Raw genomic sequence first — 25264 nt, 5'->3', positions numbered from 1 at the left:
TTGTAAGTGGCAACTCTTGAGGAAAATTTTCTCCCACCTCCTCAGGAAAGAGGTTGTTTGCTGTAATATCCTCAGCTCTTCCTATTCAGACCATCAAAATGTGAGTCCCTCAAACTCTCCAGCTCCTCAAGCTCTCTCTTTGCCCATAGCCCATCCATGGGAAGCAAAGAATGACCTGAGCTCCCGCAAGCTTAAATAGGAGTCAATGTTGCTAAAATTTATGGGGAACAGGTCTGATTATTAGTATTGAGCCTCTTGTGAGGTTAAAGAGCAACGCTGAGATAAAGAACAAAGGCACAAGCTTTACTCCTCAATGTAATTGGGCATTAAAAAAGCCAGTTGTATTTATTTTGGTTAGAAGACACGTAACCATCATAAGAAAGGTAGACTACAGAGACCACAAATCTATGTGACGCAATGATAACATCAGACCCCAGTTCAAATAATAAAAAGGGTGCAGATTTTCCACTCACATTAAAATGTCTGCAGTATAGTTATCTGCATGGGTTTTACAGGTGCAATTCATCTTATCCTAATATACACACATATAATATGTCAGCTAAAGAGCTCTGCAGAAGTCCCTCTCCCTTCATTGACTGTAGGTGACATCCAGGGTAAGTAGCCAAAACGTGGATGACTGCACTGCAGAGAGCTGAAAAAGAAGGCAAGGCAAATTCTACCTCTATGAATCACCAAGTGCTTTTTGAAATCTACTGAATTCCTTGGGTCCCAAAACTTTGATGGGTCTTGTAAGCATTCAGTAAGCCCATGGGAGTTATTCAAAGTCTGGAAAAATCAACATGTCAGTATTTTATTACTTGATGAAACTGAAAAAACATCTTCAGTTTGACACCTCCAGATCATGTGTTTCCCTGAGATGAACATACAAATGTGTGAAATACAAGACTTCAAAACCAAGTTTAATTCCTCCGTGTTTTTAAGAAGCACACTGCGAAAAGCACAGGTTTTCGTATCAACACATTCTGGTATTTTTACTGCTTTTTGTTTGCTTTTAGTCTCCTTTTTAAAATAGTCTACGCTGAGTTGCGCCAATTCTCCACTCTTTGGATAACATCCCCTTAAAGCCATCAGCATGAAAGGACAGCAAGCCAGCTTTGATCTTTCTCTATATTTGAAATGGCGTCTTTATCTTAATGTGCTCAAGTTGTGTGCCCTGCTATGATTAATACACCCGTTAGCAATCACTTACTTATAGTTTTTTCAATCAATTAATGCACAACGCTCATCAAGAAGCCTCGAGGTTAATTTTAAATGATTTTTCCATACGGTAACCAAGACACAGCATTCCTGCAGTGCTGGCTGTGCAGCTGCGCAGTGTAAGGTGGTGGACTTTGTCTTGAGGAAGGCAAAGAAGACGCTAAGGCAATGTTCACACCCACATCGCCTTTGGAGAACGTAGTGTTCAGCTTCATCTCACCCAACCTGGCGGATGCACCTGGGTAAGAAGATGGTTTGGCCTGGATTTTCCTCTGTTAATCGGTGCAGACAGAGTGGAAACTCCTGAGGGTGGTTTTCTCATTAAGACCCATGAATCTCCTTTGGAGGTGTCTATATCTGGAGGAAGCCCAGGGGATGTAGGAAATGGGATTCATCTCGTGAGACAGCTGCACCTTGCTAGTTTTCTAGACTCCCCTTATGTATGGAAAATAGACAGAAAGATACACCTTTTGTTCGATTTAGCCTGTTTTATATGTTCACTGAAGGTGAGAGGAACTGGCCATTTAAAATGGCATTTTCTTCCTTAAGTTTATAGGAGATACTTAGGGGTTTTTAGGTGAGATGAACACTGCCTCAAATAGGATTAAGAGGGGTGATTCCAGGCTGTAACTCTTCTATTCATTATTTCATTGTATTGTGAAAATGGAATTAGATTGTTTCTTCTAATCAGAAAATGGTTATTAAAATCCTATGAAAAAATGGTTATAAAAATTCTATGAAGAAAAGAAACAGGAGCCAGTTCTTCTGGAAGAGACTGCTCTGATCATAGAATCATAGAACAGTTTGGATTGAAAGGGACCTTCCAAGCTCATCCAGTGCCCCCCCTGCCATGAGCAGGGACATCTGCACCAGCTCAGGTTGCTCAGAGCCCCGTCCAGCCTGGCCTGGGATGTCTCCAGGGATGGGGCATCCACCACCTCTCTGGGCGACCTGAGCCAGTGTTGATGTCGCTCTTCTACGCCTTACATCCCTACTCCAGGACACGTCCCCTTCCTCTTGCTCAGCTCCCAAAGGCTACACAGCTGCTCTGCAAAAGAAGACACCACCCTCCATGCAAGAGATGACAACCCCTTATCAGTTCCACCTTTCCACCCTGACAACTGCTGACCATGAAGGGAGCAACACTCAGAAAGGAAGTGCCTGTATTTTTCATTTCTTTTGTAACATCAGTAAAGAATAAAGCCCTCCACCTGCTATTGTGCAGCTGAATCCCTAACCTCTGGTGCCAGCTTGGCTGCTGGGAGCTGACCCTCAAGCAAGAGAAAGCGGGATCAGGCGTACATGGGGCAGGATGGTTCTTCTGATGTGATGTGACACACACACAACCCTACAGCACCAGCAGAGATACCCCCAGTTTTCAGTTGCTCTGCAAAATTCGTTACTTCACCTATGGGCAACATCTCTGGATTGTATCCAGCATGCTGGTATAGAAACCGAAGTCAAAATTCTTTCACTTGTGTTTTTTATGGAAATAGTCAGGGATATTTATTTTTAATGATCAGACATAAGGAGGTGGCAAGTAATCCCGAGGGATAACTCCACATGTCAGTGTTGGCTCCAACTATTGGTGGGACTGATAAAGGAAATGGAATATGATCCTGGCCTGCAGGCTCTGGAGCCAGTGGTAATCTGATAATGAGTGCTACTTATTAGGTGCTTTTCCATGTGTTTTCTTTGATTTAGAGTCCAGGCCCTAAATACCAATTTGTTCACATTATCAGCCAAACAGTTTGCAAAGCCTTTCAGAGACCAAGCAAGCAAATGCATACAGGCCCCTCCACGGTTCTTATTCTTCTGGCTGGATCTCATTTGTTTGCAGCACATTTGGGTGACAAGCCTGAGAAAAGTCACCTTCAGCTTACGTGCAAAGCCAGGCTTTAAATGGACTGGGAAGGTGGTGCACATCCACTGTGTTTGATGATTACCAGGGGCCTCTGCCCTCCTGACAATTAAACCTGAAATATTGTCACAGCCTCCAGTAGAGACTGAGCGAGGGACGGCAGGAGCTGAAAGTCTGAGTATCAAAAGTGAAGGTAAAGAGCCAGCACTGTGGGGCCATCAGTGGTTAGATCGTTTTACAGTTGAAAGCTGTGTGATAGGTGCTTAACTTCAGACATCAGCTGGAAAACGACCTCACTTTTCTTATCTGTAAAATAAGTCTATTTGTCTTCCTTCAGAGGAGCACAACACATTTGGTTTACTAATGGTTTTGGGTGCTTCAGTCTCCTTATGAAAAATGAAATCCTCAGGCAGTGATGGAAGCGCTGTGAGCACGTGTGCACCCTGCGGTATACAATAGGCATCCGATCCATATAGGATGCTAACGGCAGTTTAGAGAGGAAAAGCCAGGCCTAAGCAGCTATTTTTCTAAATTAGGAAAAACTATTAGGGTGTAGTGGAGTTTGAAAGAATTTCAAGTGAGACATCAAACCAAATGTTATTTGGTTTAGCTATAAAAATCCCAAGGAAACTTTATTGGGAATTAAAGTGTTCAGGCTATCCCTTGACATGATTAGAAATTTGTTCATTACTTGCGTAATATTTTGACCCACCTAAAGCTTTCATTTTTACATGTGGTTCATCACTATAGAGGGTGATTTTCTTTACCATGTGTTGTACAGCACTCCCACCAGAGGTCCATTTCAATAAAGGGTGCAACCATACATGTAGAGATACGGGGATGGATTCAGAAGATCACCTAATACACATATTTGAAAAGCACTCTCAGGCTTGTTAAATTGCTAAGGGTGAGGACAGATGTTTCAGATTCTAGGATGTACCCCATGAAGCCAAGTCTAGCTCAGAAAAAATAAAACTAGCCAGGGATAGGTGTACTGGTTTTTGCTGGGATAGAGTTAAATTTCTCCATAGTAGCTGGTGAGGTGCTATGCTTGTCTTCCCAAGCAACCATGATGTGTGATGGAGCCTTCCTTTCACTGGGATGGCTAAACATCTGCTTGCTGATGGGAAGTAGTGAAGGAATTTCTTATTTCCTTTTGTTTGTGTGTGCGGCTTTTGCTTTGTCTGTTAAACTATTTCAACCCATGCGCTTTTGCAGTTCTGCCCTTCCAGTTCTCTCTTCCATCCCACTAGAGGACAGTGAGCGGGCGGCTGTGTAAGGGTTAGCTGCCTGCAAGGGCTAAACCATAACAACGGATTTACCTAAAAAATGCCATCTTTCAAAATAACAATAATTTAAAACTTGAAAAACCATAAGAACACAGAACTTTGTCTTATGGTCGAGCACATAGTCACTGGGAAAGTGAAGGGATTTTAGGTCTTTCCTCTGGTTAGCATAATCCATGACACTTGTCATCTGATGTGCGTACCAGCATCTATCTACAAAACTTGTCTCATTATTGTTTACTAAGATATTCCTTCCTTCGAGTTTTTATTATATGCACAAGCACATATATATCTGCTGAGCAGAAGGGGAACTTCTGAAGTTCAGAGTATCATGGGGTAATTTAGCTTGAAGGGAACCTTTAGAGGACACCTAGTCCAAACTCCTGCTCACAGCAGAGCCAGGTTTGAAGTTGGAGTTAACTGGGGAATTAGATCAAGTGGCTCAGGGCCTTGCCTAAACCAGTTTGTAATATCTCCAAGTATGGAATTTCCTCCTGTGCCTGTGTTTGACTAAAAAAAATTCCCCTGTTGCAACATGGACTGGAACAAACCTTGAGAAGTTTCAATTTATTTCCTTAAAAAGCTTCCCCTATGACACTGTGAGAGTTCAAATCTCCCTCAGACCACATTCTCCACTTGCAGAACACAAATAACATTCTTTAACAGACACACTTTTCCTGTCCATTTTGTCTATACAGAAAAAAAGTATTTGGGGATGGGAAGTCCAGCATTTAGTGCATATAACTCAATACTAACAGGTAGTTCTATGCTAAAAATGCTAAATGAAGATGGTGATGAGAAATATATGAAAAACACATATTTAGATGCTTCAGTTTCCAAGAAATTGTCTATTGGAAACCTCCAGAAATGTTAAAGTACACTCATATCTGCAAGGACAATATTCAGTGTGAGTTTTGAGAGAAGGTTTTAGGTACATTTTTGGTAAAATCTAGTTTCCACATCAGATAAAAGCCCCGCAGAAATCACTTGTGCCTTGACGCTGCTATAACTTCAAAATCCCGCACATGAAACACTCCAGCATCATTAACTGGTGTGCAGTGTTGATTTTCACACCACAAATTTGATTGACAACAGGAGTTTATCTGTAAAATGCTACAATAGCCTTGAATATGGGGAAGAGAATGAGTATTATTGTTGATGCATTCTTTTTATTATCAAGGAGTCAATTATAGCTTCGTAGACTGAAATTATGGCAATTCAGTATCTAAGCAAATATTTATATGAAGGTGGAGATTGGCATATATTGATCTGTTTAGAAGTAGCGTAATTCTATCTGCAAAACGCATTGGCATTGAAAGGTGTTCTATCTACTATGCACTTCCTCAACAGCAAAGAGCTGCAAGTCATGAAGAAAAAAGAAAACACAACTTAGGAAGTCAAATGGAGCTGTGAACTCAAGCCAGTGGTTAAGGACCACCCTTTAGATGGAGACTGAGTAATGCCAGGCTGCGTATTGTAGAGAAATTGATAACCAGCTCATGTAGTCAGCTAGACATCCTGCTTGAAGGAAAAGAAAGCATTGAGAGCATCTATCAGAGCCTAATTTGTCAAGCTGGAAATTGTCCATGGGCAGAGCATTAGCTGCAACATCCCAAGTCTCCAAACATTCATGAGAGGCCGCCTTGACATAAAGTAGAAGAGTGTTTCTAACTTGTGGGACGAAGAAGGATTTTTGTGAAATGATGACACCCCCCAACAAAGGCTGCTTTTGTCGGAGGAAAAGGCGGGTGTGGGGGCAGGGAAGAGAAGAGGCCGGATTACCTTTTGTTGTGTTTGACAGTTGAAAAGGCCCTGGTGAATAATTACCCTTAAAACTAACAAACAAGGAGAAAGAGAAAAAAATGCAGAAAAAAGAGAAGAAAAAAACCCCTTGACCCCTCCCCATACACAATAGTTCCCTTTGAAATAAAAACAAAATAAAACCAAAATAAGAATAACTTGTAGGGGAAAAAACAACTTAATTTGACTTCCCTTTCTGCTTTTGGCAAGTGTATACACACGTAAATATACACACACATATATACAATTTGAAAGCTCCCACTGTCACATTCATCTTAAATTTTTCAATGCTCGATCCATTCGGCAGCAAATCTTATGCAAAATGCAATAATAAATCAAGGGAAACTACAGCATCAAAAAAGTGCACCCTTGGTTGAAGGCCCCATTGTTTTAGTCACAAAAGAATGATTCCTGGAGAGCAGCAGTTGTCATCTGTTTTGCATACTCTTTATTTTACTGTTAATTGGCATTATGTGGAAACTTATCTAGAAGGCCATGGGAACCAAAAGCCATTCCTTGCCCCCTCCTTCTTTGAACAAGCAGAACCCAATTAAAGCACAATTATCTCTCTTCTGCTATTAGCGTCCTCATCCAACAGATAGACACAGAGAGAAGAAGTGTTATTAGTCTGAGAACAGCTAGCTTTTCTTATGAAAATTCTTGTAAAGATTATAAAGAAAATAAAGGAGGCACAAGTGGTCCAGGCTTGGGCGACCTGAAGTGCAGTGCATTTTAAAAAAAATATATCTGATCTGGGTCTCCAGATGATTTTCTAAATACGTTTCTTTTCAATAGGGATAACTGACGTAAGACTTAAAATGCACTTGTGGAGCTTGGGTGAAAGCCTGGAAAAATAAAGGCAATGGCCAAAGGAGAAGTGGAAAAAAAGACACAGGTGTCTTCCCAGAGAGCCCAAGCTGTCTCAGAAAGCCATGAACTTGTCAGTTCTACTACAATTCCTCTGACATGACTATGGAAAAAACATCTCAGGGGAAACAAAAAGACTCTTTTTCAATTTGGGGCCCAGAGTCAACTCCCAAATCCATATCCTGCTGCTGGATATTGCAAAGCTACAACCAACACATGAGTTCCTGCAACCCCTACATCCACATGGACCTTCAGCACTCCAAGATGGCCATGACTTGGCGAGGGTTGCAAAGACATCACACTTATGTTTGTATTCCTGGGTTTTTTTGACACAATCTTCGAGGTGTCCTTGGAAAATGAACACCCACTGCTGATCCCAGTTGCATATGTGCCTGGCTATTACAGACTTCAAAGACAGCTCTGCATACCTTCCATATCAGAAGCCATCCCCAAGTTAGCAAACATTTGCACTACCACTCATCCCGTCTCATCAGCAGCTGCTAAGAATATGCATGTGTCAGAAAACGTCATGCATTTTGTCGCTTCAGCAAGTCTTGCCATCATGAAGCAGTACATGTCCCAGTTGTATCCCTCAGTTCACCCCCTGGATGTAACTTCGGACTTCAAAAAAAAAAAAAAAAAAAGCAAGAAAACAAATAAACCAGCTGGCTCTTGTGTTTTTTGTTTGTTTGTTTTTGGTTATTCCACTGCTTCATTTTCAACATGTGGCAGGTCCAGCTAACATATTTTGGTGAAGAAGAATCTGGCGTACCGACATAGAAAGCAAAATATCCCTCTCAGAAGTGCCCCAGAGATGCCTGTCTGCTGCCCCAAAGTATTGTCAGCAAATCTCAGTGTTAACATTTTTAAGATTTTCAGTTTTACACTCATTGAATGGGCTTGCCTATTGAGTTCATTTCCAAAAAATGTTTACAGAATAATGCCTGGTAGGGTGGCTTTTAGGATACCATCAGCTCTTTGACCTCCCACAGAGATCTGCCCACTTTCTTCCTTGGAAAGCTCAGCGCTGCAGCTACCCAATCCTCCTGCCCAAACAGAAAACAATGTCCCTGCATATGTGCTTTTTGATTTGTCATTACATACATGCTTTTTGCTTTTACCACAGTTGGTCTGTGCAATGGGAGAAGGACAACGTCCCCTCTCCGAGAGCCACCTGGAGCAGAGATGATTGCTGCGTATTCTGTAAATAAGCAGGGCAATTGCAAACAGGAAAAACAGCCCCACTTGTACAGCTGCCAATGGTTTTATTCTCAGATTTTTTGGAGCTTCCGATAGTGGGGCAAGTGCATTAACAAATCACCAAAGAAATGGTGGTGAATCAGTTGAAGAGATCAGAAAGGTTAAAAAAAGAGGGAACAACATGGAAATTGTGCCACTACATTTAACTACCAAAATATGAAATTTCCTCTGTGCCCTCCCATTATGTAACACCCAGAGGCTGCTCTGAGAGCAATGGAGTGGGATGAGCAAATCCCCGTCTCCCAGCACAAAGATGAAACCTGTGGGGAGAGAGCTGTGGTGGAAAGGGTCAAAATTAACGTCAAGCAATAGATGAGATATCGGTTGAGATTCTGATGAGATTTATGGCTGCAAATGTTTTCCCAGGCAAAAGCCACACCTTTAAAATAAAAACAAAACAAAATTAAGAAAATGAAGAGAAACTCAGAAACACCATACAGATAAATGACAGCTTGAACCTAAGTGCTCAGAATCTCAGGGTCATGGATGGCCTCCTTTTGTAAACACATGTGTAGGAGAAGTGCTAAAAAGTCCTTTAACCTCATCAAGGCCACCACTTTTGACTGCAAATCACACATTTTACGGAGAGCAAGGACATTTCACCAGCATCCTTTGCAGCGTCGCCGACCCGAACTGGGAATGTCACTTGGAGCAAATACTGCAGCTGAGCACTGCCCAGCACAGCTGCAGATTTTTTACACATGGTCTAATATGGGTGAATTAAGATCCTGTAAAAAAATAAGCAGAATATCCCACATTTGCCTGTTAAAGAAGTGTCTTAGGGACCTCCCTCTGTTCTGGCTTTGATGGGACTGCCGGAAGAGTGACTCCTTAGCGCCCACTAATTGCACTTAAAAGTGCCAGTTCCTCAGCACATACAGTGAAAACTGAGGATTGCAGGTGGATTGTGTGCCTTCCTGGAACAGGGCAGCAACTCCGCATGAGCCTGGCCAAGCTAATTTTTATTTTCCCGAAAGGACTGAATGCTCCATAGAAATGAGTGCATGCCTTAGGCATGCATTTCCCTTCCCCTCCCCGCAAGCACCTTATATTTAGCAATCCTTGGAGAAACCAATTTGTTTCCATCATGCAGGGATGAACAAACCTCCCTGAGCCAGATGTCTAGCTCAGAAAAAACATTTCTCCAGCCTTTGGATTCTCTGTACCTGGGCTGCCATTCTCACAGGCACTTGTATTTCTTTTCCCAGCTAGATTTGGAAGATCTTTGTGGAGGCTGCCGCGTACTGTTACTTGTCTTTTCTGAGTTGAACTGTAATTCAGAAGTGCTGATCTCTGTATTAAAACCTAATGTACTTATCTTTCCCAACAAGGCCGCATTAGGTTAATATACTGCTAATAGTAAGTAGTTCAGGATAGTATTTTCAGCTGAGTCAGACTGTCCATTCCTGCTAACAGGTTAAATGTGTTAAAATAAAGAACTTGCTTCTCTGTCTGGACCAGATAAGAGTCATGTCTCCTTGGAATCCATTACAGAAAACCCAACTAGCCTTAATTTAGCAATACAGTGAAAAAGGTAACTGCTTCACTTCAAAGGCACATAAACCTTATCAAATTTATGATTGTCCATTATTATCCCTGGTAATACTATGCTGTAGTTACAAAATGTAGTCATGGGAAGGATCTCGCCTGCTGAAGTATATTTTAAATTGCCTTCCTTATTTAAGCCTGTCCTTCATGTTAGACTTAATAGGACTCCTCACCAGAGCAAAACACACGCTGAAAAGTTTTGCAGCAGCTGTACTCAAGGGTGCTTTCCTATACCAGGTGAAGACAGATCCTATAACTCATTTTCATTTATTTTTCCATACTTCTGTGTTTTGAGTTATCCGGTTGCATGAGAGATGAATGCCCCTTTCTCACCTTCCTGGTTTTTTTGCTGTATGATATGCAGTGGCTTCCTAACTCCAGTAAGAAGGCACGAAAAGAAAAAATAAAACTTCCCCAGAAGCAAAGCTGTGTATAGAGTCGTACACAGTTGAAAAATTAGGAATAAAATTAGATGGAAAAGCTCTGCAATTAGCAAGTGATAGGACAAAAGGAAATGGCCTCAAGTCGCACCAGGGAAGGTTGAGATTGAATATTAGGAAAAATATCTTCATGGGAAGGGTTGTCAGGCATTGGAACAGGCTGCCCAGGGCAGTGGTGGAGTCACCATCCCTGGAGGCGTTTAAAAGACATACAGATGAGGCTCTTAGATACACGGTTCAGTGCTAGATTTAGGTTGGAGTTGATGATCTAAAGGGTCTCTTCCAACCAAAATGATTCTATAATTCTGTGATTCATACAGAAACATTTTGTGCTCTCCTGAAGAATGGAAATTAATTCTTACATAGCCCACAGCAAATTTTACTCCATCTTCCCACCATCCTCCCCACCTTATCAGTCAACATCTAATTAGAATCTGTAAATTAAAACAGGTTTAGCCTGGGACAGCCAGAGCTCTACCATGAAGAGAGTCAGTTTACCTCAACCAACATGGATGCGCAAAAGCAAACTGGGGTGAAAATCCTTGGGCACACAGTTCCTGCTGGAGCCCACAGGGGCAAACTGGGATGAAAATCTCTGGATACATATATCCCACCGGAGCCCGCAGTGAATTCCACTGTCTGTACCATGGCTGTAGGTGACAAACCGGCACTTGCACAGGGTGTCCAAGGGTGGCATATGGCACCATGGATCGTGCTGATCAGTCAGACATGCAAAGGGAGGACTGTCGAGGAGCTTTAGGCACATTAAGTTGGGGTTCAGTCTTGCTATGAGACAACGCTGCAGTGCTAATAGGAGCTACACAGTCTTTCCCCCTGCTGCAAGGAAAGATATACAACAAACTAGAGGGAACGGAGGATGCAATAGCTGCCACTGAGACATTTGTACTGTCCTGTGTCACAGGCTGTGACTGGAGCACTTTTGATGTACCAGCTGTGCTGGCCTCATGCGTGGCACTGTTAGATCTGTCTATAATGTACATTGCGAGATCATGCAGAGATACATAAGGGAGCCCTGAAAGCAACTCAGTAAGATCCTGGGAGCAGAAAAAAACTATGTTAGAGCGTCTGGACAAGTCAGTCTGTTCGTGGAGGTGGGTGGTATGTGTAGTCAGTGTTGCACTGTGCAGGCTGTGGGTTAAGCCTGTGTCATTAATGCTCCCCAAATAGCACATGGTTTTCAGAAGGAAGATGCTATGATATTCTGGTGCATTTTTAAACTACAAGGAGATGAGCATTAAGTATCCCCAGGGGAATATTTCTCCGAGATACTCCATATCCTCAGCTAAAGGTGGTTCCACCGGTATGAAGTTACCTCTTTTTCCAAACAGTGTAATGACGGGATATTTGTTATGGCATTGCTGTTGTGAATGAGTTCTTTGGAGGGTGTGAGATCACATCTCCTGCATGTCACAACAGGAGGAACAAAACCTAGGCTGAAAATAGCTTTCTCCAGCAAAGCAAAAGAAAAACAAAATCTGATGTGTCCAAGAAATACATCTGCAACTCACTCGTAAATCTAAACAGGGAGAAAATGATTGACTGACAATGTACAAACAGCTCTTGTATTAAACTTTTGATTTCATACTGGTTTCTACGCCCACCACTCCACGCACCCCACAGCCAAGTTGCTAATTACATCCTTCCTATTGATTTGCCAGTTCCTCCTCTGGCAAATAATGGGAGGGAGGGGAAAGGATTATGGAGGCTGATGCACTTGGCAGCAAAAACAAATAAGCAAATAAATACATAAATAAATAAATAATGCCACTAGTAGTCACAAAGACCAGCCTGTTTCATCCTTCCTCTAGTATCTTCAGCCAGACTTCAAGGGTTATTCAAGAAAAATGATGATCTGTGCCTCGGAGACATAAATATCAATTAATGCTTAATTAACATTGCATGACAGATTGTTTTGAATAAATAGAACATTTTAAAATAATGTCTCTCTTTATTGTGGGTTGAAACAAGATGCCTTGTGGGAGAATGAGCAGCTCCCTGTTATTATATACCATCTCTACAGCTGTAGCACCTGGAGGCTTTAAGTGCATCACTAGCCCAATGTGTTAGATGCTGTACAAATATACTGTTGGTAAAGACACTTATCTTGGATTTGTAGTGTAAACGAGAAGATATGCCATATAGATCCTGTGACAGGTAGATCAAGGCTAAGAAAACAGGGGACTTAAGGAAATTTGGAAAGATGTACACATTATGTAACAGTTTCTAATTAGGCTGATGAAGGAGATTTTTTACAAAAACTTATTCCCAAAAACTGATTCATGTAAAGCATTTGTAAACATCCTAAAATGTGTAAGATTGCCTTATGGGGTAATAACAAGAAAATAGATAGGAAAAGAGTGCAGAGGATGTAGCAGAATGGCACGAAAGCCAACAACAGTCAGCGTCTTCAAGTTGGGAACCTAATGCCCACCAGCTAATGTTGTCTTTTCTCACCTGAGTAAAAATAGTCTGATCAGCAATGAACTAGTTTCCATCAAGAACTGCAAGTGAACAACAACTCTGAGAATCAGCTTGTTTCCAGATCAATGTTGGTTGCTCCAAAACAAAGATGTTGGCTGAAATGCACCCTGAGAAGTACTCTACCTACCCCGAGGCATTTTATTCCTTTTAACGAGACAGTAAACTAAAAGCCTCTATTATTTGTACTGTTCACACTCATTTTCTCTGTGTATTACCTTTTGACAGCTCCATTCAGCAGACAGCGCTGGACCAGTGCTGGGAGGTGTCTATGGACTGGTCCTTTGAGGTGGAGATGTGATTGCCACACAGCTGGCATGGCTGATTCCACTGCCCAGTTGGGCGTTACTGGGAAAAATACCATCATTCCACAGACAATAATTGATTTGAGGTCTATTACTGACCGTCGGACCTTTCGTCACAAATCAGATCAGCTGGCAGCAAAAAGGTTATTAGATACATCAAAGTTAAGAAAAACTGAGTAGTAAATATTATAAACAAAACCTTCTTCAGATTATGTTGACAAGTAAGAATGCACCTGCAGTGAAAAGCCAGCTAGATATGTCCTGTGAACTTACCTACCTCGTAGTAAACAGAGCTTGTCATGTTCAGTGACTCCCAGCAATTTGAGGAGTTTTATTTTAGAGATATCCTCTCCTTTTCCTCACTCCCCTCAGTTTGCTGTAGGCTATCACCTCATTATACTGTTACCACTTAGCATGAAATCCAGACTTTGAAAACACTTATTTTTCTGACAATTTTTCACCTATTTTTTTCGTTTTTTCCTTTGATGCATTGTCTTTATCTTGCTGTGAGATCTCTCTCTTTTGAATCCTGGCTGCAGACACAACATTTCAGTGCACACCAGCCCTAATACTCCCAATCAACCCAAACCCCAACACACTGTATATTTCTTTTGGGCAGGCTAGATTTGCATATATATATATATATATATATATATACACACACACACATGTTTCATACATGTGTATGTATAGGAGACAGGTTCTGAGTTCCCATTGAATTCATAGTCATCATTGTTATTATGGAAAGAAGCTATTTAATTCCTTACAGCAGCGAATGTTTCTTGCCCAGAGAGCAAAAAATGAACTCCTGGACATAACCCTCAGGCAGAGTTATCATGTTTTGGGAACTGCCTCCTATTATTTATGTCAGTATCTGTACAGTGCTGGCAGTTAAAGTGCTGGATCACTAACCACTTCCATTCTGTCTTGCAAATCAACATAATTTTACATCATTTTCATTTAAATATTACTGAATATTCAAGCCTATGAGTTTTAGAACTCCCCCCTACCATACTTGTAGTTTTATCTTTAGCAGGCATTTCATTAATCGTTCACGTCAAGACTTTCCAGGTTGAGATGAACATTTCCTCCGAACTCAGGACATTCTATGATTTTATGATTCTTACTTCTTTGTGTGGCAGAAGCCTGTAGGTGCCCCAGCCCTCACCTGCAGTGCTAGATGCTGTATGCAAACCTTCCAGGTGAAAAGCTCTTAAAAATCTAAATAGAGAAGACAAATATCAAAAGGGAACTTCGACCCCACATCACAGCTGAGAAATAAGGGCTTAGGGACACTAATTCCTGCAATCACCCCATCTAGCTTTGGACAATGGCCATGCATAATTCAGGTGCCTAGTTGCCCTAGACAGTAGTCTACGAGCAGAGAGAAAGCAAGAGAGACAGACTTGTCTGCAGGCAATTCATGTGCTGCACCGACTAGATATTTTAGAGAGATCCAACATTGTCCCACTGCCTGAACAGGAAGACTGGATTACTCAGCTCTTAATTTAGGTCTCAGTAACCATTTAAAAAATATCTGCACACCCAGGTATTTCTCTCACATGTTGAAACACCTTGAGGGGAAATCTGATCAGATGATCTTTCCCAGCTGCTAATTCATTCTGTTCTTTAATTCTGCCTATTACCCACTTAAAATCCACCCTAGCTTTCTGGCCTAAATGCAAATTTCTGAAAACTTTGTGCCATTTTGACTCTGTCCTTGGGGCTTTTCATTCCTGTTGTCTCCACCTCTCTCTGTGTACAGGATCTTACCAGTCTCCTTTGTGAGAAAATATAAGAGACTCCCATTGCATGCCATTTTCCATTATTTTTCTCTGATTGCCTCGTCTTTACTCTTTTATCTGAGATGCAGTACCTGCTTCTTACTCAGACCTCTCATTTACTCTGTTTTCTCCAATCCCCTCCAAAACTTCTCATTCTCCACTTGTTCTTTCAAAATACAAAACCACCAGACTTTCCTCGTAAGGACAGTAATTCCAAAAACACTGGTTAAAAAAAAAAATCTTTCTCCTCTCCCTTTCATGTCTAACTAAAGTCAGCACACTCTTTACAATCACAGCAGACCTCAACCTCCAGCTGCATTATAGACTTTTTCTGTTTGCCTTCCATATCTTGCGCCTCACTGAAGCCACACCTGCCAACATTTCTAAAGAGTCGGTCTCCTTTGCCAGATCTTAAGAACATGCTTTTCATATATTTCCTCCCTATTTAATCAGCTGCCTGAAACAGCCAACTATTCAGTCTCTAATTTTTGTTGTTTTGCCCTCCTTTGGCTATCTCGTCTATTTTTTTCCTCTTTGATAAATCTGCCTTATTCCTCCTTCCAACTCTCCTCTCCTCTCCCTCTGTAATGTAACCCGCATACATAACTTCAATATTAACAATAGGCAGATGATAATACTAGGGAAAATGCTGCTCCTCTGCTGAATGGGGCAGGGGACTTTGTGACAAAGGACATGGAGAAGATACTCAATGTCTCATTCACCTTGGCCTTTATTGGTGAGACTTGACCTTCGCAATCCCAGGTGTCTGAGACTGGTGGGAAAATCTGGAGAAAGAAAGACATATCTTTGATGGAGGAGGATCAGGTTAGGGAGCACACTGTATATGCACGAGTCCATGGGACCTGATAGAATGCACGCATGAGTGCTGAGAGACACGACCAATGTCCTTTTGAGGCCACTCTCAATTATCTTTGAAAGCATTTTGGCAATTGAGTAAGGTTCCTGAGAACTGGAAGAATGCAAATGTCACTCTTATCTTCAGGCAGTGAAAAAAGGAGGGTTCAGGGAACTACAGGCTGGTCAGTCTCACCTCAGACCCCAGTGATGATAGAGCAAATAAGGCTGGAAATAATTTCTAAGCGCATGAAGGACGTGAAGTTGATTTGGAGTGGTCAGCATGTATTTATGAAGGAGAAATCATACTTAACTATTCTGGTCACTGTCTGCAGAGAGATGAGTGGCTCAGTGGATGAGGAGAGAGCAAAGAATGTTGCTTATCTTGACTTCAGTAATGCATTGACAGTCTCCCATAACATCCCTGCTGCAAACTGATGAAGTATGGCTTGGATAAATGGACAGTGAGGTGGACTGAAAACTGCCCGAACTGCCAGGCTCAAAGTATCAGCAGCACAAAATCCAGTCAGAGGCCAGTCACTGGTGATGGACCCCAGGGGTTAATACTGGGTTTAATACTGTTAAACCTGTCATTAGTGACCTGGATGAGGCAGTCTGCACCCTCAGCAAGTTTTCAGATGATACAGAACTGGAAGGAATGGCTGCTACACCAGAGGGCTGCACTGCTATTCAGAGGGACCTGGACAAGCTAAGGAAGTGAGCTCACAGAAAAGCTCAACAAAGGAAAATGCCAAATCCTGACTCTGGTAAGGAATAACCCCAGGCATCACCACAGTCTTAGGACAACTGTCCGGAAAGCAGCTTGGCAGAACAGGACCTGGTAGGAGTCCTAGTAGACACCATGTTGACTGTGAGCCAGCAACATGCTCTTGAGGCAAAGAAAGCCAACGTTTTCCAGGGCTACATTAGGCAGAGCATTGACAGCAGGTTGAGGGAGGGATCCTTCCTCTCTACTCAGCCCTGGTGGGACACATCCAGGTGCTGGGTCCCTTTCCAGGCTCCCCAGTACAAAAGGGACATGGACATACAGGAGCAAGCTGCATAAAGGGCTATGATGAATTTTAAGGGACTGGAGCATCTCTAATAAGAGGAGAGGATGAGAGAGCTGGGGGGGTTTATTAATGTGTGTAAAAGAAAAAGAAGATGGATACACACGTTTCTCAGTGGTGCACAGTGACAGGACAAGAGGCAATGGGCACAAACCAAAATATGGGAAATTCCATTTGAACATTAGTAAAACCTTATTTGCAGTGTGGGTGGTCAAACACTGGAACAGGTTGCTGAGAGGTTGTGGTGTCCTCATTCTTCGAGATATTAAAAACCCAACAGGACACAACCCTGAGCAACCTTCTCTAAGAAAACCTGCTTTGAGCAGGTAGTTTGACTAGGCAATCTCCAGAGGTCCCTGCCAGCCTCAAATATTCTGTGATTTTTTGAGTGATGGTTCCAGTTCTCTACCCTCTCCTTTTCTCTTTCTGTGTACTCAACAGTCTCATCTTTGCTTGCTTTCCATTTGAGGAGTCCCAGCCATGACCTTCAAGCAACCTTCTTCTCTATCACTGTGGACATTGCCACCATCCTGTTACATGCCCATAACCTTGATATCTCCAACTCACTCTCCTCTTCCAAGTGGCACTTCCCAGTTACATGGAAGTCTTGCAGATCTGTTCTGTATAACACACATAATATAAAACCTTTCATCTCTATCTGCTCATCCAGGTAAATCTCTTTTCTCAGCCTTCTTAATTACTACAGAATCCCTTTATTTAATTTTTCACATATATATATATACCTGCCCTGATGATTTTTCCTGTATGCAAAGGCCATTTGCCCAGGTATAGTATTGATTTCCTCACCCCATTTATATGAAAACTAGGCTGTCTGCATCCAACCAACCCACACAACCATTTTCCACAGTCCATGTGCTAGATTTTCAAATGAGTGCTATTTTATTCCGTGTTCCTCCCCATAAGTTTCTATAAAATAACCTTGTTATCCTCTTTCTTTCTCTGCAGTAATATCTAGAAAGCACTTACAAGGGCTGGGTTGCAGATGCTCTGTTAGCATTGCCTGTCACACTGGCCAGCGCTGTCTTATTACATCCATGGGTCTTCAGCTGTTTGTCACTTCTTGATTTGTACTTAGATGTAAGTCATTTCATGTACAGAATGTCTATGTTTCTAGACTGCCTGACACAGTGTAAATGAATCCTTGACTGGGACTGTAATGTAAATTATCATTATCAGATAATAAAAATAAACATGGATCAATAATAGACACATTCTAAAGAAATTCCTCACAACTCCAATTAGAGAAATCTGCACAAGAAAGAACTATCGTAATTTGATTTTAAACAACCAAACATAATTAAAACATGCCAAGTACTGGAATGAGTACTCACTTTTTGTGCTTACCTTCTTAGAAAAATCTAGGAATAATCCATCAAATACTACTTCTTCTTGCAGGACACAGTTTTAACCTGGATGTCTGTTATTCTCAGTCTACCTGTAAAAAGACATAGACCAAAAAAAATAAAGTCAGAATTTTGTTTAGTGATTTTAACTTATTTTCTATGACAAATGAATTAAAACCAACAGCTAACAGTTTGATAGGGCACATAAAACAGTCATCTATACCTATGTGGTTACTAGGGTAATGTCAAATCTGCACTGCATGGAGGCATGCTTCTTCATGCCATGGAAATAAATATATCTGTTAAATACAAGCTAAGGCTTTCTGTAGAGCATTTAGAATTAAATGCCTGTCTTTGACTAATTGTGTGAATATCCATCCCTTTGCCAAAAGAGTAATTTACCAATTTCTCTATTCTAATTTTGAAGGTTTCTGAGAAACGTGGTACTTGCTTGCTTCCTGCTCTGTGATTTTACTGTCCTCAAAAGGTGAAAGAATTTATTTTTGTAGCTAACCGAAATATTTCCTTCCTTAAATCTTTTACTTTTGCTAGAGTAAAATGACTATGATCTTACGCAGAAGCTTCTTATTGCTTCCACTCATGGCAGTAAATTTTGTGTTATCCGAGTTGCTTGTGGTATCGAAGAGCCCCAGTTCAAAAGTAATGATGCATTTGTGACAAACCTGTCACACCACGAGCAGGAGGTTCAAAGGAAGTGTAGCACGGCACTTGGGCTCCTCTTCTCTTACACCTCTCATTAGTTAATTAGCCTCAAGCCTCTTCTCTTAGCTCCTTTCCTTGTCTCAGGGAGAGAAAGTACCATGAGGACTGAGGAGGTGGAGAAGCAAGGGCAGCAGCTGGGTGTGCATGGTTTTATTGAAAACTACATTTGTCAGGGCCAGCATCTTTCCCAGGTGACCCATTTTGCTTGATATGCATCTATCTTATGTGTACTGTAGTGCACCAGGTCTTGCAGAATTTGAAGAAAAAAAACGAAAAAAAAACCAAATTAAGAAGTCTGAATGATGTGGTAGCAGGCTATTATAGAGGTGGGCTTCCACACCCTTCCTTGGCAACCTGTTTCTGCATATATAGTCCAAAACTACACTGACCTTTTAATCTTGCCAATTCTAAATTAATTTCAAATCCAAGCTGTCCACTGAAAAGGTACAAAGGTCACCTTTAAATAGCTGCTCTGCTACATTGCCCTTTATTCCATGGTCCACATCCTTTGGCTTCCTCCCATTAATTCTGCTTCTTGAAGAGCCCTCCTTTCTGCTGATTGTGTCCTCATACAGATTATTTCTCCCCCACATGCATTTTTTGAAGCTGCATCTCATTTTGTGATTTCCTGCCTAAGGTTTCTAATCTCTCTATCTTCACTGATTTATGCAGTGCCTCCTAATTTGGATCATCTGTGGTTTTAATTAACATGTACTTTTTTCCTGTCTCTTGGCTAATGAATGAAGATGTTTAAAGAAGACTGGACTCAAGACTACTCCCTGATGTTCCCCCACTAGAAAACTCGTATGATTCAATGCATTTTCATTTATTACCTCATTTTGCTAATGGCCCTGTACATGATTTTTAATCAACATCACAGGGTCCTTATCTAAGCCAATCTGAATTAATTTTGTGAGTCTCCTCTCTCGCTGGTCTTCACTTGAATGAGAGGGAAAACAAAGGCAGAAGAGGCCATCACTCACCAGAATGTTTTTCTGGGAGATCTGGAAATGAGGAGGAGGCGAGAATAAATTGTTCATTCTTCACTCTTAGGACGCTGGTACACTTGTGGTCCCCCACCACTATAATATCTATACTTCACCTAATTTTTAATATATGTATTTTTAAGCTACTTGGCAAGGTAGTGGAGTGATATTACTCCCACTTTTGTGAATAAACTCCAGCACAGAGAGAATAAAGAGGGGGATCAGCTCTGTTCCTTTAGCAGTCATGGTTATGAATTGAGAGGTTACCATTGCTTTTGCATTTACACCTGTCTTCTGGAAATTACTGTGCCACGCCTGCCTGTGTATCTCTGGGATAGCTGGTCAAATGCACCATCAAAGTGATTTCATCTCTTCTTTCAAAAAAAATAAAATATCTATGTTTATATGCCAATATGTATGTATCTATATCATGACCTGAATGCCGTTTTGAAAGACTGAGCCCAATGAGATGTAAAGCAATGCCAGAAAAAAGTGAGCATCAGGTACCCAAAGCATTTAAATGTTTAATCCAGACCACAGGATATGGAACAAGACAAACAGTGTTATTTGTTGGATATTGTTTGGAAAATAATTTAGGCGCTTTCTTCTCACTCAACTGGCTGTTCAGATATTTCTGAAGACCTGGGCCAAAGTGCTTTCTTTGATGTTATATAGGAAGCCTGTACTGGGCTTGAACACAGTTTAAAATGTGTTCTCTACCTCAAGACTTCTCTCCTTTTCTATCTAGAGGATAGTAATGTAATGTGATGGACATTTAAGTTCCAGTCACCGCTCTGTGATTGCTCTCCCTTGTTCCCCAAAATGTAGGATGTTACCCTGTCCACATGCACAACTTCTTCCACTGTCACCTCCTGATAAACAGTTTTAATGCAGTAGTTACTATGCTTTCAGATGAAAATAGAAACCACCTTTCTGCTACAGAGAAAAAGGCATTTGTAGTAGGGGCTTACTTTATGTGGGTTATTTACTTCCTGAAATATTAATCGATGTTTCTGAATCAGCTCTGAAATATTTTCAGAAATTTTGGTTTTATGTGTTTTCTAATAAAAGCCAGCAAGATGTAAAAAAAAAAAAAAAAAATACAATTATCCCCTCTTCCCCCAACTCCCCTCACCAATCAAAATTCATGGAAAAACAAACAAAACCTAAAAAAAAAAAAAAAAACAACCCACCACCAAAAAACCAAAAAAAAGGAAGGAAAGAAAAAGGAGGAAAAAGAAAAAAAGAACAAATATTTCCAAGAGCATCAGCAGTCACAAATAAACTAATCGTGAGTTAAGAAATGTTCTAAGGGAGCACAGAGGGAGCTAAAAACATAAAGAAAACAATTTAGAAAATATTTGCAGAAGAAAAATTTATAAATGCTCATTATATTTTTTAAACACATGTCAAAATTAATATGTGGTTTTGCTTCTACCTTTCTTATTAATAAATGTAGTGCAAAAAGACATGTAGGACAAAATGTTTGCCACCAATATTCTTCTTCTATTAGGAAATAATTGCACAGTTTTTGCACTCTAAACTTTTAAACACGGCCTAGTTGGAAATGAATTGCTAAACATAAGCATAAGAAATTCAATCTAAGTCCATCGTCAGTGCAATTTATACCATACACAACTTCAATGAATTGTAATTAGTGGTGCATTTCAATAATATATTATTGGTTTAAAAAGCCTGAACAACCAGGACCTTACAGGAAAATGGGAAGCTATGTGCCAGACATATTATTCTGGTTTATTTTAATTCAGTTATTTTACCTTTGGTGCACATTCATCTATCCATACAATGCGAACGCTCCATTGAGAAGGATGCTGAATATTGAACCTTTGGCTCAATATGAAATATGAACTTGGAGGCATAGCTGCAATAATACTTCCATTTGCATTATTATGATTAACATTCGTCTGAATAGGAAGCATCCAGCAATATTAATTGCAGAAATAGTGAGATTCTAATTGTCATAAATCACTGTGCAGTGTAAAGCAAGCTCTCCGAAAATCTTATAGAAAAACTCCTTTTGTGTGTGTTTTTTGGAGTTAATTTCAACCTCATTTTCACCAGGCCTTCCCATTTGTGTCTGTTGACAAGACAGTAATTACGCTTTTCTCTTGATTAACACATTCTTTTCACTAAGGTCCCAAATAGCTTTCACATGAAAGGCTGAATTCAGCAGAGCATGTTTTTTTCTCATTAAAGACTTAGCATTCACCCATAGTTAATTTATCACACAGATACTTCCTCTCTCATAGGAAGAAGGGTGGTCTTGAAGCTAATGCTCTTGATTTGATCAGAAGTTTTTTCCACAGCAGTTTAAATGAATGCCTTTTCAAATATGATGATTATTGAATTCATTTAACGCATGAAAATAAGGAGGAAAATGGTATATAGTTTCTCTACTAAAGCACAGATCCAAGGGAGATTTCACCTTACTTGAAACAATATATCTAAATCTATTCAAACTTATCAAATCTTTATCTGTGTGTTTATATCTTTGTTTCAAGTCAACATTTCCCCCTTCACTACCATTTGTTTTCTCAACCCTGCTAACAAAATTAGCAATATTCATCGGTTAATGAAAGTGAGCAACCTTGACATTTGGTGTACCAGCTTTCGTTCATAACAGGCATGCAACACAATGATTTATTTTGATGTATTACATTCTACTCTAAAGAGCATCCAAAAATAAAAATGCATTCATTATCAGTGCTGTGAAAACAAGACATCTGCATCAGGGATCACACACATGGAGAGGACAATTTCTTGCCACCTGTGCTCTTTAATTCAGACTTTTGATGGTTGGTTTGTTTTGGGGGTTTGCTTGTTTGAGGGCTTTTCAGATATGTTATTTCCAAATATTCAAAAAGGAACTGAGGAGTGTAAGCAGCGTTGAGCTCTGGCAATAGCAGAGCTTTTCCTGGGCAGCCTGCTGCTTGGGTCCACCCTTGGCTAACTCACAGTAGGTGTGATGTCCCAGAATTACTGTGGTACCGATTGAATTCCTAATGACAGTGTCCACTTTGCAAGAAAACACCTCCCCCTGAGATGGCAGTAATTAGTGCCATCCTCAACAGCACAAGAAATGGTCATAGGTGGCCTAGTTGCCGCTGAGAGGCCAAGGGAAGGAGATAGATCATGGACACGTCCTCACTGAGGACGTTCAGGCTAACTGTGCATTTCTGGCCAGGAGTACTTTAGTCTTCATCTCTGGGCCTGATCGAGGATCCTGCAAAGCAGTTAGACACGTCGTGTAGTCCCTTCCATCCCCAAATAACGCTTTTAGCCGGTATTTAGCATTAAACACAAGTTTGAGTCTCGCTGGAGTCAGCAGAGCTTCAATATGTGCCCAAAGTCAAGTGTTCCCTCAGAGTGCCACAGCTAAACGGGGACGGAGTGATGAATTGGAGGCATCTACTCATGACCAGGATGATATAAATACAAACACGCATCAACTGGTCACTGCTGTTTCTGATTTCCTCCGTGCTGCACATTTCTCTCTGTCTCTTTTTCCATTTTCACCCTCTGCTGCAAGGGACGACTGGGGGTTTGCTGTCTGACACAGCAGCTGAGCGGAGTGAGGCTGGAAGCGGAGGCAGCGGGTACAGAAATGAGCTGAAAAAACATCCTCCCAAATGAAGCCCTGCTCACAGAACCACCTCTCATTATTTTGTTCCCCCATGGAGAATGGAAAGGCATGGCAGATGTGTCTGGAGATCATAGGTATGTTCCAAAAGGCAGCAAATGAAAGCAGAAGAGAGTCTTTTTGGGTCCAGCAGTCAAAGGATGTCTTTCTGTAAGGCAGCGTATTCCTTTGCAATGATTGTAGCCCAATCACCACCACAACCTTCTCACTCTCTACAGCTACCTGAAAGGAGGTTGTAGCAAGGGGGGAGTCAGTCTCTTCTCCCAAGCAACAAGCGACAGGATGAGAGGAAACGGCCTCAGGTTGCACCAGGGAAGGTTTAGGTTGGATGTTAAGAAAAAATCTTCATGGAAAGGGTTGTCAGATATTGGAACAGGCTGCCCAGGGAAGTGGTGGAGTCACCATCCCTGGAGAGGTTTAAAAGACGTGTAGATGTGGTGCTTAGGGACATAGTTTAGTGGTGGACTTGGCGGTGTTAGGTTTACAGTTGGACTTGATGATCTTAGAAGACTTTGCCAACCTAAACGATTCTATGATTCTATAAACACACTCCAGGCTTGCATGCCCTCTCTTTTCACACCAAATTGACACCCCATGTAGAAATATTTATTGGCTTTGACCTAATGTTTCATTGCCATAGGCTGACAGATTGTCATCAGAGAAAAACAAATTATTGTAATTATCACAATGATCGTCTAACCAACCAGCTCTTTGCAGGAAACACATAGGGAAGGCAGCACTTACAAATCTAGCAAGAGATGCTTCATAACCAAACCATAGAAGGTGATAAGATTTGCCCAGAGGGACCATCATCCCTGGACACTGGTTTGGTTGAGAAAGAGTTAAGGCTTGTTATACATCCGTCTTTTGGATAAAAGGGAAACAAGGGGGGGCCATTAGAGGGAGGACAGAGAGTGCAGGCTGAGCCATCCTGGGGGAGGAACTGCTGACAAGTTAAGCCTGGAGAGCTGCTCTTTCCTAAAGCACCTCTTCTTTTTAGCCCACACATCAAGTCAATTTTGAACCTCATCAGCTGGGATGGCTCCCAGCAGAGTGAGTGTTTTGCACATCCCAATCTGTTCCAATTGTGTACAGGGGCCATTTCACAGTATTTTATCTCTGTTGTTTGTTTGGGGTTTTTTTGTGTGTATGTTTTTTTGTTGTTTTTTTTTTTTTTTAAGAATGTCAAGGCTGGATTCTAAGTAGTTGGATGACTACACTTATAGAACAGGCTGGAAAAGGCTACACACTAGAGGCTTCTCAGAATTAAGATGATTTTCTCAGTGTGTAGCAGTTTCATATGAAAAATTCGGTTTCTAGGAAATGGTGAAAGAAGTAAAGGATGTCGAATATGTCCTGTTGAGCTTTGGCAGAATTACATTTTAATGTTCATCAAGGAATTACTTTTCTGTGCCCTTTGTGTACCAGGCTCTTCTTCCTCACTTGTTGCCGGGTCACCAGATAGGCTTCGTGCAAAAAGCTGATTTTCATGTTTTGCTTTGAATCGTGCCATATCTAAGTTTCATTTGCTTGTGTATGCATTGGTCATTATAGATTTATCTCAGTTAACTTTAGACATCTACATATTGGATGTTAAAGAGCTATCAAGCTAGACTCACTTAGATGTCTAGTTTTCAGTTGCATAAGTTAACAGTCAACGAGTCTCACCCCAAGCTGTTTTCTCACTGCAAATGAGTACCTACACCTTCAACCAATAATTGTCATGTTGCCTTGACA

General features: G+C 41.1%; 1 protein-coding gene across 1 annotated transcript in view; it reads right to left on the bottom strand.

Moving 5' to 3' along the window:
* Positions 1–25264, bottom strand: part of TENM4 (teneurin transmembrane protein 4) — a 627658-nt gene that overhangs the window by 408227 nt on the left and 194167 nt on the right. The window contains exon 3 of the mRNA XM_065629610.1: positions 18159–18249. The gene's annotated coding sequence lies outside the window, so the exon portion shown is untranslated. The remainder of the gene's footprint in view (positions 1–18158; positions 18250–25264) is intronic.

This window comes from Caloenas nicobarica, chromosome 1, assembly GCF_036013445.1.
Source record: "Caloenas nicobarica isolate bCalNic1 chromosome 1, bCalNic1.hap1, whole genome shotgun sequence".
Classification (NCBI taxonomy): Eukaryota; Metazoa; Chordata; class Aves; order Columbiformes; family Columbidae; genus Caloenas; species Caloenas nicobarica.
This window is presented reverse-complemented; position numbering and strand designations above follow the sequence as displayed.